We start from the raw sequence: 18,193 nt of genomic DNA on the forward strand, positions 1-18,193 counted from the left end.
AATCTTGGAAGAAAGCATGATAGTTATTTTTCATTTATGTTATTGTTTGTTGTATTCAATGTAAAGGCACATCAAAGCATAGCTACTTCCTAAATGTAATTCCCTTTTTAACTTAGATGTCGATATCTGGTTACCTCTAGCCAGATGTGTTTTAATTCAAATTCAGACGCTTTTACAAGAGAATGTATTTCTTATAATTACACTGCTACCAACAGACTCTTGAAAATTGTTACATCTTTCGTTCTATGTAGAAAATGCATAATCTAATGAGGTTTGTTCCATTCTCACTTTTTATTTTTTGGGCTGTATTTTTCCATTAAAACAGCAAAATAAAAATCTTAGTACAATATTAATACGTTGTTTACAAATGTTATTACATTAAGAAACCAAGACTACTTAGTATGTAAAACCGTATGTTTAAATCCTTCCATAAAATATATTTATAGTTTGTTTACTAATTGTTCAGAGCATGTTTGTTTATAAACAAACATCTAAAACAATTATTTTGCTTGGCCTCTGCTTCTTATCCCAGTTTTACTCACTTCTGCCTACACACAAAAAAAATAACACTTTGACCAAATTAATGCAGAGGTTTAATAGTCAAGATTTCATTATTTCCTTTCATAAGGGAGAAATTAAAAAATATTTGAGAGAAGTGAGAGAATGCATCATTAATAAAGTACTTTGTGGTGTGGCAGTCTTTGCTGGAAGTTTAATAAAGTCTTCTCCATCTAAACACAATATCAAAACTTAACTTATTTCTCTTTAAAATGGAATCGTTTTAACTTGGTGAAGTTCTCAGGTGAATACAATCTTTATAACCACAGGAAGTCTTAAGATGGCATGAAAAGAAGCATCATAACTTGCACAAGATCTTCACTTCATACAGTGGAATAAATTACTGAGTAAGAATTTTACAGAGCATTGTATTTTCCTGTATGGTAATTTTAATAGATTATTAACTCAGGGGCCAGGCTCAGAATGTATCCTTCCTGCTGAGAATAATATACACTACACAATAAAAGTCAATGATCCTTCACAGTACATCCAGACTTCTCTCTAAGGGTTTATGATTGGCGAAGGCAATGTGGAAGTCTAATGGAATTAATTTGGAACATTTATTCAACAGTTTTTTGGGACACTAATGTTTTACCCTAGTTTTAAAAATACACTGTTGATTCAACAGCTAGACTTATATTAACCAATAGTTAGATACTTAGGATACTTATTTTATTATTGTAGCCTCAGCCAAACCATTCCAAGGAATCAGAGTTCCTATATTGGACATATAGGGGCAGATTTATCAAAGGTCGAATTTCGAAGTGAAATATACTTCTAAGTTCGACCATCTAATGGCTATATTTCGACTTTGAATATCAAAGTCAAGGTTTTTTTTACTGAATTCGACTGTTTTGCGGTCAAAGTAAAATCGTTCGATTGAAGATTAAATCTTTTGGATCGAACGATTCAAAGGATTTCATTGATCGATCGAACGATTTTACTTTGACTACAAAAAAACGTAGAAAAATGCATTAGAAGGTCCCCATAGGCTAACATAGCACTTTGGCAGGTTTAATTTGGCGAACTATTGAAGTCGACTTTTTTTTTTTAAAGAGAGAGTACTTCGATTATTGAATATTCAAACTATTTCACTTCGAATAGAATTCAAAGTAAATTTCAAAGTCGTAGTATCCTATTCGATGGTCGAAGTATCCAAAAAATTACTTTGAATTTCAAATTTTTTGTATACTTCGAAAATTCCCTCGAATTCACTTCTACCCTTGATAAATCTGCCCCTCAGTGTGTTGACAAAAAACTGGGAATCCCTAGTTGAACAATACGTTCTTGTCTCTATGTCTCTGTGTCTTTCTTGTTTCTATGTCTCCTTTAAAATTGTAGCTACTTTACAGATACATTTTTATTTGCTGTTTGTTTATTGAATTGTTCATGTTTTCTTTATTGAAAGCAACATCATTATATATAAATGTAAATGCATTACTGGTAGTAGAATGAGACACAAAACAAACAAAACAAATAAACAAAACCAAATAAAAATATTAATATCAGATCTTTAACAAGCTAAATCTAAAAGCAAAACACAACTAATGGCATAGATCAAAACACATATTAACAAAAAAAAAAAAACAGGTTTGGCACTTTAAACACTTGATAGGGATACAGTTTAGTTCAGTCTAAGAAAATTATATGACACAATATTGCAGGAGAGAGTTTGAGAAAACACACACAATTGAGCAGCATTTGTCTGAAAGTGCAAAATTGCAGTTATTTGTATGTATATTTATAAATGCATGGTTTATTGATCATGTTTTCTTTTAAACACATTTTTAATCATTTTATTACCATATTTATTATATATAGCTCATCATTCTCATGTAAGCTTTATAAAACAATAGGAAGACAAGGTAGAAATATGGGTCTTTGAATCAATATTGGGTTTTAAGTCTTTGCATATAGTCTTTGGCTATATCCTGTATTGAGAGGTTAAAGGTTATAGCGTCAAAATAAAAATGGGAAATATAAGCACTGACTGATGCATTCAAGTTGATGCTTGGCAGTAAAATCAAATTGTATCCATCATATGAAACAGTACCAACATTTACCACTTTAAAATGGTAACCATCCAAAACATTTATACTTTCAAAATTAATGAATGTACAGCACAAGTTACTTGATATGTAAACATGTATCAATGAAAGTGTAAATTGGAATACACACTAGGACATATTTAACATTCATATGGACATGCTGCATTATCTAAACAAGAGCTTTATAAGGAGAAAAATAATTGGATGATGAAGTAATAAAAAGATGGTATAAGTTTATAGTACATACCCTTATAGACAATTAAATGGGGCCAACATGACAGAATAGGCGGAAGTCATCCTACAAACATTTCTTCATAGATGCAATTACACAAGCACACGTATATTTGCTAATTTAAATATTTTGCATCTTAATGTCCATGGCATTTTACATGTTGGGTCAATTTATTTTTGCAAAGATATGTTTGAATGATTTGAGTTATGTTCAATCTATAGTACAACTATGCCTCAAGGTGAGCCTAACTGCCTTTAAAAGTGAATGAGTTAATGATATTCTCAGTAGTTAACTTAATGATCAATTCAACAAATGAGCCTTTGCAAATTATTGATCCCACTGTGTTCATCAATACAGGTAAAGGCTTCCCTCCCAGCAGGGTTTAAGAAATGTATCTGCATAGGAAGCTCTGTATAATTACTTTCTCCAGCTTGTTAGGACTGATATATAAAGTAACTGCATATTATCCTGCTATCTCATGCCAAAAGCACCAGTTTCATTTACATGCATTTTCTAAATAAAATAATGCAATATCAATGCTCATAAAATATATTTGTATTCTCTAGCCTCTATCTGTATCCAGCAATAAAATATTTAATAATTTACAGATGTCAAAATATCAAAAAACAGTTCTGAAATTTGATATTTAGGAATTGTCTACTTAATTTAATCGTATCTGTAATATCACATAAAACATTCTTATAAAATAAACAAACTGTTATAATTAAAAAAATATTTCTTAAAGGGGTTAGTTCATCTTTGATTTAACTTTTATAATTATGTAGAGGATTATATTTTGAGGCAATCAATCATCAAGGTGCTAGGGGCAACGAATCCTAGTGGTCAAGCAGTGATTGAATCAAGAATGGAAGATGAAAAGGAAAGGATCTGAATAAAAAAAAATGCAACTGAATCTTAACAGAGCAAACATTTTTTAAACTGCTGGGGTTAATCACCCTCATCTGAAAGCTGTAAAAAGGTGAAAGAAAAAGGCAAATAGAAAACAACTAACAAAAGACAAAGACTGAATTTGCAAAAAATATGATTTAAAGATTTGGAATTCATAGAAAATGAGTCAGTTGCTTGATAAAAAGATTTGTATTGAATAGAATATGGTTCCCCACAAATATAACACACTTCAAATCTTTGTGAATCATACAGACAAATAAAATGTTGAAACATTCACAAAAATTCATTTGATTACACAAAATTAAGACACTTGGGATGTTATTTATTAAAGTCTAAATGCCAAAAACTAGATAAATTTGAGGTTTTTTTTTTACTATAAAATCTAAATTTTTAGTGGAAAAAAAACTTGAATTTTTTGAGATTTATTATATCCAGAGGATGGAAAGACTCTGAATCCAAAAATCTGGCACCTCAGGCCTACTGAGGTTGTATATAAGCCAGTGGGAGAGGTTCCTATCCTATTTTGAAGTTACTGTGAAAACATCTAGCAAGTCAGGTAAAAAATTGTATGATTCGGATTTTCACTTGATCTTTTCGTGTTTGTCCCCAATCTGATTACATTGTGCTTTTTTAATAATAAATAAGGTCCATTGTGGATTCTAGTTTGTTTGGACTTTTATTTAGTCAGAAAAATTCGGATTTTGATAAAGCCACAAAATACATGCAGAGGATTTGAAAATCAATCATTTCCATCATACTTTACATTATTATGTATTGCAGACTTTGGGATGGGGCTTCTCTTTTATTTGTGTCAAAAATTCTCTGAGTATTTAAGTACAAAACTAATGGGTACAATTTTTGTTTCACTGTGATGAATTTTTAAGTGTTATTAATAATCACAGAGAGTAGGCATTCAATTATTTCTAAAATATAATTGCTGTAGTCTTTGTTTTGTGTACAAATTGTAGCCAAAAATTGCCTATAGCTGCCATTCAGGGAATGATTTACAAGTGTTTTTTAATTGGCTAGGGCTTAAAAGCTCCTAGAGCTTCTGAGTTAAGGGTAAGTGTGCTGTTGGTCTTACTACTCAGTTACACTGTTTGCTGGGGGACTTGATTACATACTACATACTTAAGGTGGCCATAGACTCAAAGATCCGCTTGTTTGGCAACATCGCCAAACGAGCGGATCTTTCCCCGATATGCCACTAACGGCATGGCTATATCAGGGGTAATTCGAACGTTCGGCCGTATGGCCGAATGATCGAATTACGATGCGCCAAGGGGCTCCGACGGGTCGGTCGGTTAAAAATCCAACCTTCCAGATCGATATCGTGGCCAGATATCGATCGGGAAGACCCGTCGGAAGCCCACATACACGGGCAGATAAACGACCGATATCGGCAGCTTTATCTGCCCGTGTATGGCCACCTTTAGAGTGCTAATGGATGGTGTGGGGCTCACGTACAATGAAGGGCCTTGATGTGGCATGTGATCTTATATATTTTGGCCAAAATGTGGTACTAACAGCTACTTTTTTGTAATAATGGCAAACTGTGTGCTGGCTATTTCTTTTGTACAAATGTAGTAATGTTAAATGACAAAAAATAACTCTATTTAATGCATTCCCTTGTTTAAAGTCCAATGCATAGTTACATAGTCACTTTGGGGAAAATATCGACAGTAACATATAAAACCAATACTGATAAAATAGACAGTATGCAACACTTTCTAATTGCTTAAAAGCAATTGTTTTGTCCAGGTAACTACAAGAGGATCAATTTCCCTTTATCATCTTTGATTTTTGTAATACAATATAAATACAGTGAGGAAATGGGAATCTAAATATCCAAATATTTTTTCTTTTATACTGTATCACATTTTGTCATTAATCGCAACACTATGGTGAATGATATATTTCTTTTTTTATTTTGTTTCAATACAGAACAAATGTCCTTAATGTATTAAGTGACAAAGGACAGATTTGGATTATCTGCCTGAGTGATCAAGCAAGATTGATTTCTGAAAATAAGCCTGGAAGACAGTTTTAATAAAACTACAGTTTTATTCATCTCAAGGCTTGCTGTATATGTTCTGCATTCTTTAGTCATTCTATTTGTTAATAGGATATGTTTACCAATAAGAAAAAAATCTGTATAATACATATTAGTAGTAGAGCTGGAGCTGCAATGCCCCACACAGTGTGCAAAGTGCAAAAAAGGAAGCAATTGGATAATTGCATTTTGCCCACTATGTGAGCAACTGTACAAATAGCCACAAGCCTTTTAGTGTGAGGCAGTGCTCGATTCAAATGGGACATGTGAGGGGAGGCATGCAGGTGGCAAGCCTATGAATTAATTCAAATGAGATGGATGAGGGGAGTCACATAGGTGGGAGGTGCTGCTAAATAAGCACTAAAGAGAAATGCTCTTGCATTTAATCCCCCGGGATGACAAATGAGGCCTTTAGTGTGTATACTATACCCATAACTGTTAATTTAATGATTACTACAGCATGCAAAATGATAGAAACATGTTGGATGATGATGGATGGTAATTTAATGATTACTGTGACATGCAAAATGATGGAAACATGTTGAATGATGATGGATAGTGATGGGTGAATTTGCAAAAAATTTGCGAAATGGCGCCGGCGTCAAAAACGAGACGCCGGCGCCATTTCGCAAATTCGCCGCGAATTCGCGCCTGGCAAATAAATTCGCCTATCACTAATGATGGATGGTAAAACAAGTGATAAACATCTAAGCAAAAAGTTTGTACCCTGTAAATTATATCCTTAAAATGGCTCTTAGTGATATCATCAGTTATAAACAGAGTTTGGTGATGTTATGTTTGTCACATGACTCACTAAACTTGTGGATTATAATAAATAAAGTACCTTTTTGGCCTTGTGCTTTAATATGGTCATGGACCTCCTCGGTGACATAATATCCTTATATGTTACACTATATCATTTACAGTAGGGGATACATTATCCCTTATATTACATGAGCTATAGTCAGGGTTCCCTGAGCTGTATACAGTATATAAATATTCGCATAGTTATCATAAAATGACTAATTTACCATTGGATTGACATAATGAATAGCAAGGAGGATAAAAAGGTCCCATTTTTATTCCTTTGAGTTTATTTGTACCACTGCACCTTGTGGTGACTGTTCTATTTCTGACACGTGTGGCACAAGGAGCAGTGTGCATCACACATAAAAGAGATATTATCATGAAAAATCATGCTTTCTATATAATTCCTCAGTTAATAGCACTCCTCCAGCAGAATCCTGCATTAATATTTATTTTTTTCAAAAACTGATTTTTTTCAATGTTTCATTTTTTCATTTTTACATTTTCATAGTTTCTCAGGTGCCCTCAACCATGTGACTTGTGCTCTGATAAACTTCAGAGCTCTTTACTGCAGCACTGCAAGTTGGAGTGCTATCAATCCTCCTCCCACCCCCCCCCCCCAGCAGCCTATCAACAGAATCATGAGAAGGTAACAAGATAACAGCTCCCTCATCTCTGAATTGTGAAGCGTTTTGGAGTTTAGACAGGGAACCAATTATTAAACTTGAGAAATTCACAGTAGCCTCAGGTTTAGTTATAATCTTGGGGATCTCGTAAAGGCAAATTGGGAAGATAAACTGAATACTTGTCAGGCAAAGGTTCGGCTTTGGAAATCATGGAAGCAGACCTATAGAGAGAGGATTGACATTATCAAGACTTTTCTGGTTCCGCTTTTTCTCTTTGTTTCATATGTTTTCTTGTTTTAAGAATCTCTCTATGCCCAGTGCTTGTTCTTCCAAATGCTTTGGAGGAGTAGGCTCAACACAGTAATAAGGGGGGTGTCACATTCCTGCAAAAGAAAAAGGGAGGGTTGGACATGTCGTGTCCTGTGGTTTTCTTCTGCACCATCTTGAGGGGCTGATGCAGGGGAAATCAGAGACTGGGCATCGCCTTTTATTAAAGATTAGTTACTCAGTGGCAGATTAAAAGAGGTCTGGATAAGAGGAAGCCATGTTCTCAACAATCTGCAGCAGACAGTGAAAATCTTTAAAAAGTGGAATGTCTACTCCTTTGCACAGGAAGGTGCTGTATTGGAGTATTCTTGATCTCCATTTTCTATCCCCAATTGGAGTTAAAGAAATGCCGAAGGAGACGCTAAAGGTGAGCATTAAGGGGCAGATTAAAGGACGAAGTGGTTAAAGCTAGCAACAATTTACCAGAGTTACCATCTGCAGGGACATTGCCTATTCACTAACAGGCGCAGGAGCCTATTCACTAGAGAGCTAGACCATTGCTAGCGTTTGTTTGCAGTCTATCGCCAGGCAAGTTTTTGCTCTGGCGAAAGGTCGTTACTCTGCAAATTCAGTAATGTGTGGATTTTACTGAACCATTTCTCCTTCACCAGATTTGACTTTGCAACCTCAGACCAGACGAAGTGCTTAAAAGAAGCTATATCTTCCTCAATCTTCTGTCCTGTGTGCCGAAAATGCATTTAAGTTTAAAAAAATTTTTTTTTTAATTCGCCGGTTAGTGAATCTACCTCTATGTTCCTTACAGACAGGAGAATGCCCAGGACGTTTTGGGACACAGCGTTGTTGTCACTCCAGGGTAATTTGTCTGTGAGGGGAAATCTAAAATATTTTAATATTGTGGACAGAGAGTGTCCATGGGGATGTAAGGTGGAGGAGTCTCAGGAGCACTTTTTGTTCATTCGCTTTAAGCGAAAAGGTTGCAAGTCAGTGAATTTAAAATTGATGAGAATCCTGGATTTTTTTCTCTCATGTGGGGTTGATAAGAGTCACCGAGCTGGACGGAGGAATAGGGCCACACTGTACATTATTATTGCAATTTTACCAAAACGCAAGATCACTAGCGAAATTTCGCTAGGCACAAACGAACGCTAGCGCATCTTCGCTATGAAATGCTCATCACCGTTCGATGCCCAGGACAAAATTTTGCATATCAGTGAATTGTTGTAGTCGTAGCGCATTTGAGCCTGGCAAAGTGGTGCGAGGTGAGTGTGCGAAGCTGACGCTGGTGACAATTCGCTGGTTAGTTAATCTACCTCTATGTTCCTTACAGACAGGAGAATGCCCAGGACGTTTTGGGACACCGCGTTGTTGTCACTACAGGGCAATTTGTCTGTGAGGGGAAATCTAAAATATTTTAATATTGTGGACAGAGAGTGTCCATGGGGATGTAAAGTGGAGGAGTCTCAGGAGCACTTTTTTCCAGTTTCATGCTCTTTAAGGGAAAAGGTTGCAAGTCAGTGAATTTAAAATTGATGAGAATCCTGGATTTTTTTCTCTCATGTGTGGTTGATAATAGACACCGAGCTGGACAGAGTAATAGGGCCACACTGTACATTATTATTGTACATTAACGTCTATGGTATATGAGGTGTAGGATGACCACCAGCCAGATACAGCTGTCTGTAGAGTTTGTGAAAAGGAAATCTGTAGTTATGTTACTTTTATTAAAACAAGAGATTCTGGGTTTTCTAAGACACGTAAAGAAATGTGGAAAGGATTTGTTTTTTTATTTTTGAATTGCAATAATTGATATGTAACTGATTGTAACAATTTTTCTGTTGATTTGTTTTCTGTAATTGGAATATTTTAAATAAAATTCCCTAACATCTGAATTGCTAAAAAAGCTCTAATGCCTCACCTAGTGGTACTGTAGATATGAGAGCAGCACACAAAACAAACACACAAGTCCGGCCATAATTCCAAACATTGAGTAGGAGAAACAAAGTGCTGGCACTTTCTGAAAGCACACAATCAGACTGAATGACTTGGGGTGGTTTCCTACATACCAATATTACAACTAAAATACATTTATTGATTCAAGAACAAGATTTTATGAGTTTTTTTGCAACATCTCCAGTGTAATTTAGTAATAAAACTACACCATAACAGAATACTTTTAATGAATGTACTGAGCATTATACTGTTTTGAGCAGCTGTTCAGTACAGGTCTTGAGATGTACCTTGTGAATGATGTGTTGGTAAGGTGTCAGGAACTGTGAGAAATCAAACCCTGACCTGAGAGTCTAGACTCTCCTGCATTATTGTGGGGAGCCACTGGGGGGTCTTAGTGCTCATATTGCCCACTTTCCTGAACATACTTACAATGACTCTTCCTGCAACAGTTACCTCCTCCTGCCTCATTACAACATGTGTTGATTCAGCAGTCAAGGCCTTTTATAATTCTGTGCATTGGAACTTCATGTTGCTTGATCACCTGAGCTCCTGAGCCTGATCCAGCCTCTAATTTCTGGTCTGTGTTCCCTGCATGTTTCCTTGCTCCTGTCCTCCTGTTCCTACCCAGTACCAGATTCCTGCTGCTGTGGATTTCCCTGGTTTTGACCTTCAGCCTTTTACTCAACCTTGCTTATCTACTGCCTACTATTGACCGCCGCCTGTCTTACAGACCTCACCTGTCTGCCGGCCCTTGTGTACTGTACAGCCTCACCACAGGCCTGTATTTTGGACTTCAATCTGTTTTGATTATTTTCCTTTTTTGCTCATTAAATCTATTATTTTCACCTTACCATGGCTTCTGTTAATTAACCAGCCATTCAAGGGTGTTTCTGAGGTTTACTCTGCAAATAGGCTCCTTCCTGCTTGTTAATCACCAGTGGTCAAACCTAACATAAGGTCTTGCAAAGTAGTGAACACCAACAAGCAATTCACAGGTTGTTCCATACTGAAGCCTCAAATAATTGTTTCTGACAATGCTGACCACAAAAATGCACAGTGGCAAAAAATATGGAGCTTTGCACCTGTTTCTGCACTTTCCACCTTAGGGACTAGAATATTGCCTCACATTTAAATTCCTACATGGAAATAGTATCTTTTTAAACATAAAGTAATGGAAAAATACATTTTCCAATACGAATCTATACTGTGAAAGAACATACAATTTGTTTTTTAAGATAATCAAATGCATGCCACCATTCCCTTTGTATTGGGTAATGTGGGTATTCAAGAAAGTGTAAACTATTTACTGGTGGCATGTGTTTTGATTAGTTGTTTACTTCTGTGAGAAATTAATAACCATGCATTTGCAGACATGTACTGTATTAACTTAAATCTATTCTATCCATGAGCAGTCTTAGCAATGCATAAATACATCCTGACAGAAGAATATTAATGAGCCTGTGAAGAGCTATATAAGAAAAGTAAATCAATCTTTTTTTTTTATTCCATGAATTGCAAAAAGAAAGAAAAAAAAAACAACATTTATAGCGGGGAAAAATTCTGCCAGTGACAATGCAGGCATAATGTTTTTAGGTTCAGCAATAAAATAAATAAGAATAAATGATGACTGAGCAATAACAATTTATCTTGGCATTGTAGTGTATGTATGAGATTTAATTCAGTCACTGCATCAAAAATCCAGAAGCTTCTGAATGTAAATTGCTTTATATTTTAAATCCCTGTCACTTTAAATTATGATAATTCTTCACAAGTATTCTGAATCAAAGGGTGTTGTCCTTTATATATGAAGTAGAAGTATAGACATGGGTGAATAACTGCAATGCTTTTACCTCTTAGCATTTGGATGGCACTACACAATTTCTATAGTTCTTAGCTGTTGTGAGGTTATGATGAGATATTGTGTCGGGGCTTCTAGCAGACTGGGGATTGAAAAGTTCCTGGTTAGCAGGTAACCACTTTAAACAAACATGGTAGAGTCCACTTGGTGTGGTTGGCTGAGTTAGTGTCAAATTTGCCAGAAGACTAGATGGGTAAGACATAGAATTATAACATATTTGGTTAATTTAAGTAGTGACTGGGGATTGAAAAGTACCTGGTTCGTGGAAATCACCATACTTAAAGCATGAAAATATCAAAGTGAAACTGGATTGGATTCTTGTTAACGAGAAATTAGCAAGCATCCACCTTGATAAATGTCAGATTTTCCAAGATGTATGGCAACCCTGCATAGACTATAGACACCAAGGCACCCTTCCACCTAATATGCTTTCTTTATAGAAATAGTCAGGGATCGCAGCAACCCAGTAGGGAAAAGTTCACATATTTACAGTTCAAGCGGATTTATATAATACATTATAGTATATTATAATATAGTCAGCAAGTTTAAATATGTCAAACAAGACAAGCAAAGCAATGCAAAAATATTCTTTATTATGAAGCTTGGTTTTAGGTCACTAGTGTATTTTTATTTTATTTTATTTAACTTTTTATTTTTATTTTCCTTTATTGTACAAAACGGTTGTTGATTACTGTTTCTAACACAAACCAAAAGAAATAAGATGTGTGTGAAATGATAAACTGTACAAGCAAAATCTTCTTAATTGTATTACAATTGTTAATTGACATTAACATTGATGATTGTACAACACATGAATAAAAATTTATTGAAACAGAAAAGTACCTGGTTAGCATGTAACCACCCAAAAATACATGGTAGAGTCCACTGGGCACCACATCTTGCCAGAGGACCAAGTGGGTAAGACATAGAATAATAACATGTTTGTTTATTTCAGCAGTGTTGATTGTACCCCTGTACAAGCGCCTCAACCTGACTGTTAACTGGACAAAACCTCATGGCCATTTGCCATATTTAATAAGGATACGTTCTCTTCAGGGTTTGTTAAGGGGTGGGCAGGGGTACCAAGATATTTTTAGGATACAAACTCATGCTGAATAATGAATAAAAAAAGTCAGATAAAATGTCCCAACTGGATATGCAGTTGTGGGTCAGGGCTACTCTAGGGCAAAACACTACTGCACATGACTTCTCACCTCAGCAGTATCCTTGTATAGATAGTGGAGGAAGGTTCTTCAGACTGCACTATAACTGTCAATATATTCACTTTCACAAAGAAATGTGGAAATCAGTGGTTCATAATTAGGAACAATAGATTTATAAAGCAGAAAGTTTCTTCGTTTGTATATCAAATATTGGTGGCATAAATAGATAAATGGGAAATTGGGTAATTCACAGGAAATTTGACTTGCCATGAGAGCTTATATGGCAGGTGGTAAGGACAGGGCTGACATGCATCTGACATTTTTGAATTCTTAGACAGAAGTGCACTCGGCATGACCACCAAGAGGCATGCACTTGGAATTCTGCCCATGGTCGATATAAACAACACCTCTAGAGTGTTCTATAGAAGGAGCTACCAACAACTAACTGTATCTCATTCATGGGGTCCCTTATCTCCAGCTTCACTAAGGCCTTGGTCACCTCAGGATTTAATCTACCACTGATGCATTATGCTCTTTAGCAGCATCCACAACCCCTCCCCCCCCTGTAGTCCAAAGAGACAGAACCATATGATCCCAACAATTTTATATAGAGTAGGTAGCAGGAACCCCAGGGCATAGGTACAATCAGTAGGAATGGTTAACCCCCACACATACCCTACCAGTTACATGCTTTAGGGCCTCAAACAGTAATTGACTTATGTTTAATTTTAATAAATACTGATAATTCAACAAAAATGTTCTATTGATTCTTATAATTTATGTTACCTACATGTGGTGACACATTTTTTTTTTGCAATAACAATCGTTCAAATTATCAGTGAAGCATAACAATGTTACAGAGAATATATACAGATGCAGCCACTTTGGTTTGTCTGTTTGACACAGAATAACTAAACACAGATATCCCATTTATCTCATTTAACACAGAAAACTGTGTCACAACATCCCATCTAATTAAAGCATTCACCATTGTGAACAATGGTGCTTTGGTATGCTAATGAAAAGGTTAAATGCATTAAATGAGTTAAGATAACTTTAGATAACACAGTTTCTTCAATTAACTCTGAGTCATGACGCATTTAACTCACAAATCCAAGTGGCTTCATCTGTATATATATATATATATATATATATATATATATATATATATATATATATATATATATATATATATATATAAAAACACCAGTTTATTTCACCTTTTCATTGAAAATAAGTCACCATTTGTGGCTCCCCCTGATTTATATGCATTACTTTAAAAAATCATTTAGCTTCAGAGAAATAAGACCATTCTCTTGAAGATTACACAAATTCAGCATTATTCTCAATGACATTCATTTTCATCTAGAGGATAATCAGGTAATTCGGAATTCATTTCTAAAGTAAGTATTTTTCCAATCCATTTGAGACCACTGAAATATTTTATGAAAGTTTAACAGGACATTTTGTCATGAACAATATCATGCCAAACGTCCTTGGAGTTTTGTAACTGACGCAGCAGAATTTTATCACCTCCGTCGCACTGGAGACGATGCTTCTGGGAATGATGTCAGTGACTGGCATCTTTTTGGATCTTTATATACTATCAAGTAAGAAAAGTCTAGCCTGAACATAAATGGTACTATTAAATGCACATCAAAGGTCTGGATTTATGGAGTGTCAAAAATCATGTTTCTGTAATGGAAGATCTAAGCACATTTAATGATTCTTGTTGTTTTTCTTTTTTCAATTATGGGTAGTACTGATGAAGTATTTCTGAAAACGCTGGCTACAATGTTTAGCCAATTGAAAAGGTGGGGCAGCTCTGAAAACAGCTTTTACTTTCCCTTTTAAATCCTGCCAAACCATGAGTATTTATAATAGCAAACACTATACTTTTTTTCTTTATACCACACAGAGAAAAGAGGTGAATGTATAGACCTTTAGGGGAAAAATACACAGAAAATAATTGAGTAAGGGGCACACATTCATTTAATGCTGCACACTGGGGCTCTTTATGTTGCAGTTAAAGGTCCAGGAAAGGTTAAAATTGATACTTTGTACTCCTAGTACTAACATAATATTTTAATAATCTCAGTTTCCTGCCCACCATGTGCAATGGTTGAGTTGCTGGTGAATTCAACTCTGCACAGTGATGGGATGTTAATTGCTGCTCCTATGTACCTAACTCCACTGCTTCATAGGTACAAAAGGGTGATATGCCTATTCATTACATAGAATAAGTACATATATAGATTTCTTTTAACACTAAAAACTAAAAACACTTTAAATATACCAAATTAAATTTTTCCTTTTTTCTCTGTCTCTGTTGCACTAGTCTGACATTTGGAGAAACGGGTTGGTTGCACTAAAGAAACACAAACAATAGAAGGAGAGGAAAAAGTTAAATGAAACTATGTATATTTGGAGAAAACTATCCTCCAACCAGAATGCATTCAACCACAGCCCATTGGAGGTTGTCTTATTATCTGTTATTTCTTTCCCTACATTGCACGACAGTAGTAACAGACTGCTTCTTCTCCATTTTTATGATAATGAGCAATAGCTTATTGCCATTTTCCATCTATAACATTCCCTTCAAGACCTGTCTTCTGCTAATCCTCAGCCCTTAAAACGTTAGCCAAGAAACAATATAGACTTTGAGGATGCAATGTATGAAAAAGGCGATTGGTCGTGAAGTTGGTAGTCAAAAAGAGAGTCAGGACAAACAGACATGAGGTTAACTGTTAAAAAAAAGCCATTGAAAGTTAATAAAAGAGTAAATGCAAAAGATCAATAAACATAATTTAGTAGCACAGACCTATAAAAATATTAATCAAGCTAGTGAATATCTAAAAAGGGGTTCTCAAGAACTCATCAAATCAAGGCTTATCAGAATTTCCAACCTATAAAGCATACAGAGGAATCTTGCTGGTGCAGACCTAAAAGGTATACAGAGGGACTGAACTAGGGAAGACCTAGAATAAATACATATTTGATGCCAGATGTACTACCTATGTTCTGGGACTCTTTCTATAACAATTTTATAATAACCATTGCAGAAACAATTTTGCATTCATTATTCATCAAAATATAAAATATTTTAAGCAGCAAGTAAATATATCTACCGTATGTCAAACAAGACATGAATAATTAAATTGTAAATCATTCATCTTACCTGTTATAATATTATTGAATATACAACCATCTAGTTCTCATTTAAACCCATTTTTAAGCCCCACATAATTTTTGTATTATTTTTTCATTTAATCAACAGATTTGTTTCACAGCCCTTTAAGAAACCATTTAGCTTGTCATTGAAAATCATGAAGACATCTACAGATGAAGCCACTTGGATTTGTGAGTTAAATGCGTCATGACTCAGGGTTAATTGAAGAAACTGGGTTATCTAAAGTCATCTTAACTCATTTAATGCATTTAACCTTTTCATTAGCATACCAAAGCACCATTGTTCACAATGGTGAATGCTTTAATTAGATGGGATGTTGTGACACAGTTTTCTGTGTTAAATGAGATAAATGGGATATCTGTGTTTAGTTATTCTGTGTCAAACAGACAAACCAAAGTGGCTGCATCTGTATATAACAAGATTGGTAGAACCGTTAATGTATTTTAGATAAGAGGAACAAAACCCTTTATTTGGACATCATAATTCACTATTATAAATAAATAATCAGGCTTATCTAGGTAGGTAATATCTTTATCTCAGTAGATTAGGACTGATATTATGCATTCACTTAGATATTTAATGCTATACTCAAATAATGAGGCACATTGTATCATGCAGCAGACTTTCTTATAGATATGAGATAAATTATTTATAAATATTGTTTTAATATACAAATTGCCATTGTCAGATTTTGTTCTCGGATGTATATCTCACTTCATAATAGGTGCCATTTGTGTAATCTTGGAAACATGTTGCCTTGCAGGCTTCGAAGAGATAAATATTAATATACATTTTCAAAAAGTAAAGGTTTAATTATTATGTTCTATAAATATGTATGAACCCTTCATTTGTTAAGTCTGTTTTCTATGCTTAGATGAAGACCTAAGCATATCCTGAGAGAGAACCAATTAGTACAATTAAAAACTGAACTGTACCATAAAACAGCAGTACAAAGATTTCTGTATAATATTTGGCCTACTTCTGCAATGGAAAATAGCTGTTCATTTCACTTTGCCTGAATATAACACCTTTTTCATATCAGTTGGGCCACCATAAAAAATGTAAGTAATAAGCTTATGTTGAAATTAACAATCCTCCATACCCTTAAAGCCATCCCTAAAATTGGCCATACAAAACAAGATGCACCTGAGAAGTCTATTTTGACCTGATATAAGTAAGTGTAGGTTGAGCTGAGCTATAGACACAGATGCATACAATTTTAAAGCTTAGATTTCTTTACTATGACTTTCAATGTATTGGTCTTATTATTGTGCCCCTTTCCAAGCTGTAAGTGAAAAAGTGAATCAAAAAAAGAAATTGACTGTGAACATTCACTTTTAATCATGGTCATATTTAGTATTGCTTATCTTGCATCTGCTATTTAATTGGGGTGTGGATTTCAAAACAGCTCCATTGTTTTTATGTATTTAGGTTCAGTTGATCCTCCTTAACAAATGTCACCCCACCAATTCTGCAGGTATTACAGACTGAGCAGTGTTCTGAATGGGCACATTTTTCACGCAGCAATTACAATTCTTATTTACTGGCAGTGTGTACCCAAGATATTTTGGACAGATTCCTGCTGTAGGCAGATTGTTTAGTGAACATTATAATTTTTCAGATTCCCTCTTATATTGACAATTTTTTTCTCTGCTGTATTATCCTTATACACTTCCATTTACACATCAGTGAGCTTGATTTATTGCCAGAAACCATTTGTTAATGTCATATTGGTTGGTTTGCGAGAGCTATTGTTTTGTAGTTAAGGAAAATTGATCTGTAGGGAATCAAGTTCATGGGAAATGTATATATTATTTAAGTCTTTGACAGTTCTGTCAATGGTTTGGCTAAATCCTCTGAAGCATTGTTTTGCTGTTTGATTTCATTTTGATTGTTTTATATTTTACTTATTGCCATTTCAGGAATGATACTGAAGAAGGAGAAGAACAAATTAACCAAATTAAAGTAGGCCATAGAAATTGAATATATTATATGAGGAATCAATGCTGTATTTTGTCACCCTGATAGTATGCAAATTGGGCTGATCCTATATATTGGCACAGCAACCAAAGACTCTATAGCATAAAAGGCCTTACAGAAAGACCCAAAGGAAGACGATCACGTTCACAGTCTAATCATTGTCTCCACCTAAAAGGTATGTCAGTAACACAATGATGGTCATTCAAAGTGAAAAATATTAGCACTTTGAGACCTGACCTGCAAGCACAAGAGCTAGGCAGAACTGTATTCATGAAGAGGTAGTGTGCCTCCCCCATCAATCTCAGAATTTCAATTGTCAGTAAGAGCAAGCCATGATTGGGCACCATATTTACTGCTGCCTTTTCCTTATGATAACGACAGGGCTGCCTTTGTCTGGCAGCGCACATTTCTGAGTTAGCACTAAGTTGCATGCATTTGCGTCCCTTAGTGCTCTTGTGGTTCCATCCAGGTTCTAAGCAAATTACCTTTATATTGTATAGATCTGTCAAACACATCTCAAAATGACAAGGA

The sequence above is a fragment of the Xenopus laevis genome, chromosome 9_10S, assembly GCF_017654675.1.
Source record: "Xenopus laevis strain J_2021 chromosome 9_10S, Xenopus_laevis_v10.1, whole genome shotgun sequence".
Taxonomy (NCBI): Eukaryota; Metazoa; Chordata; class Amphibia; order Anura; family Pipidae; genus Xenopus; species Xenopus laevis.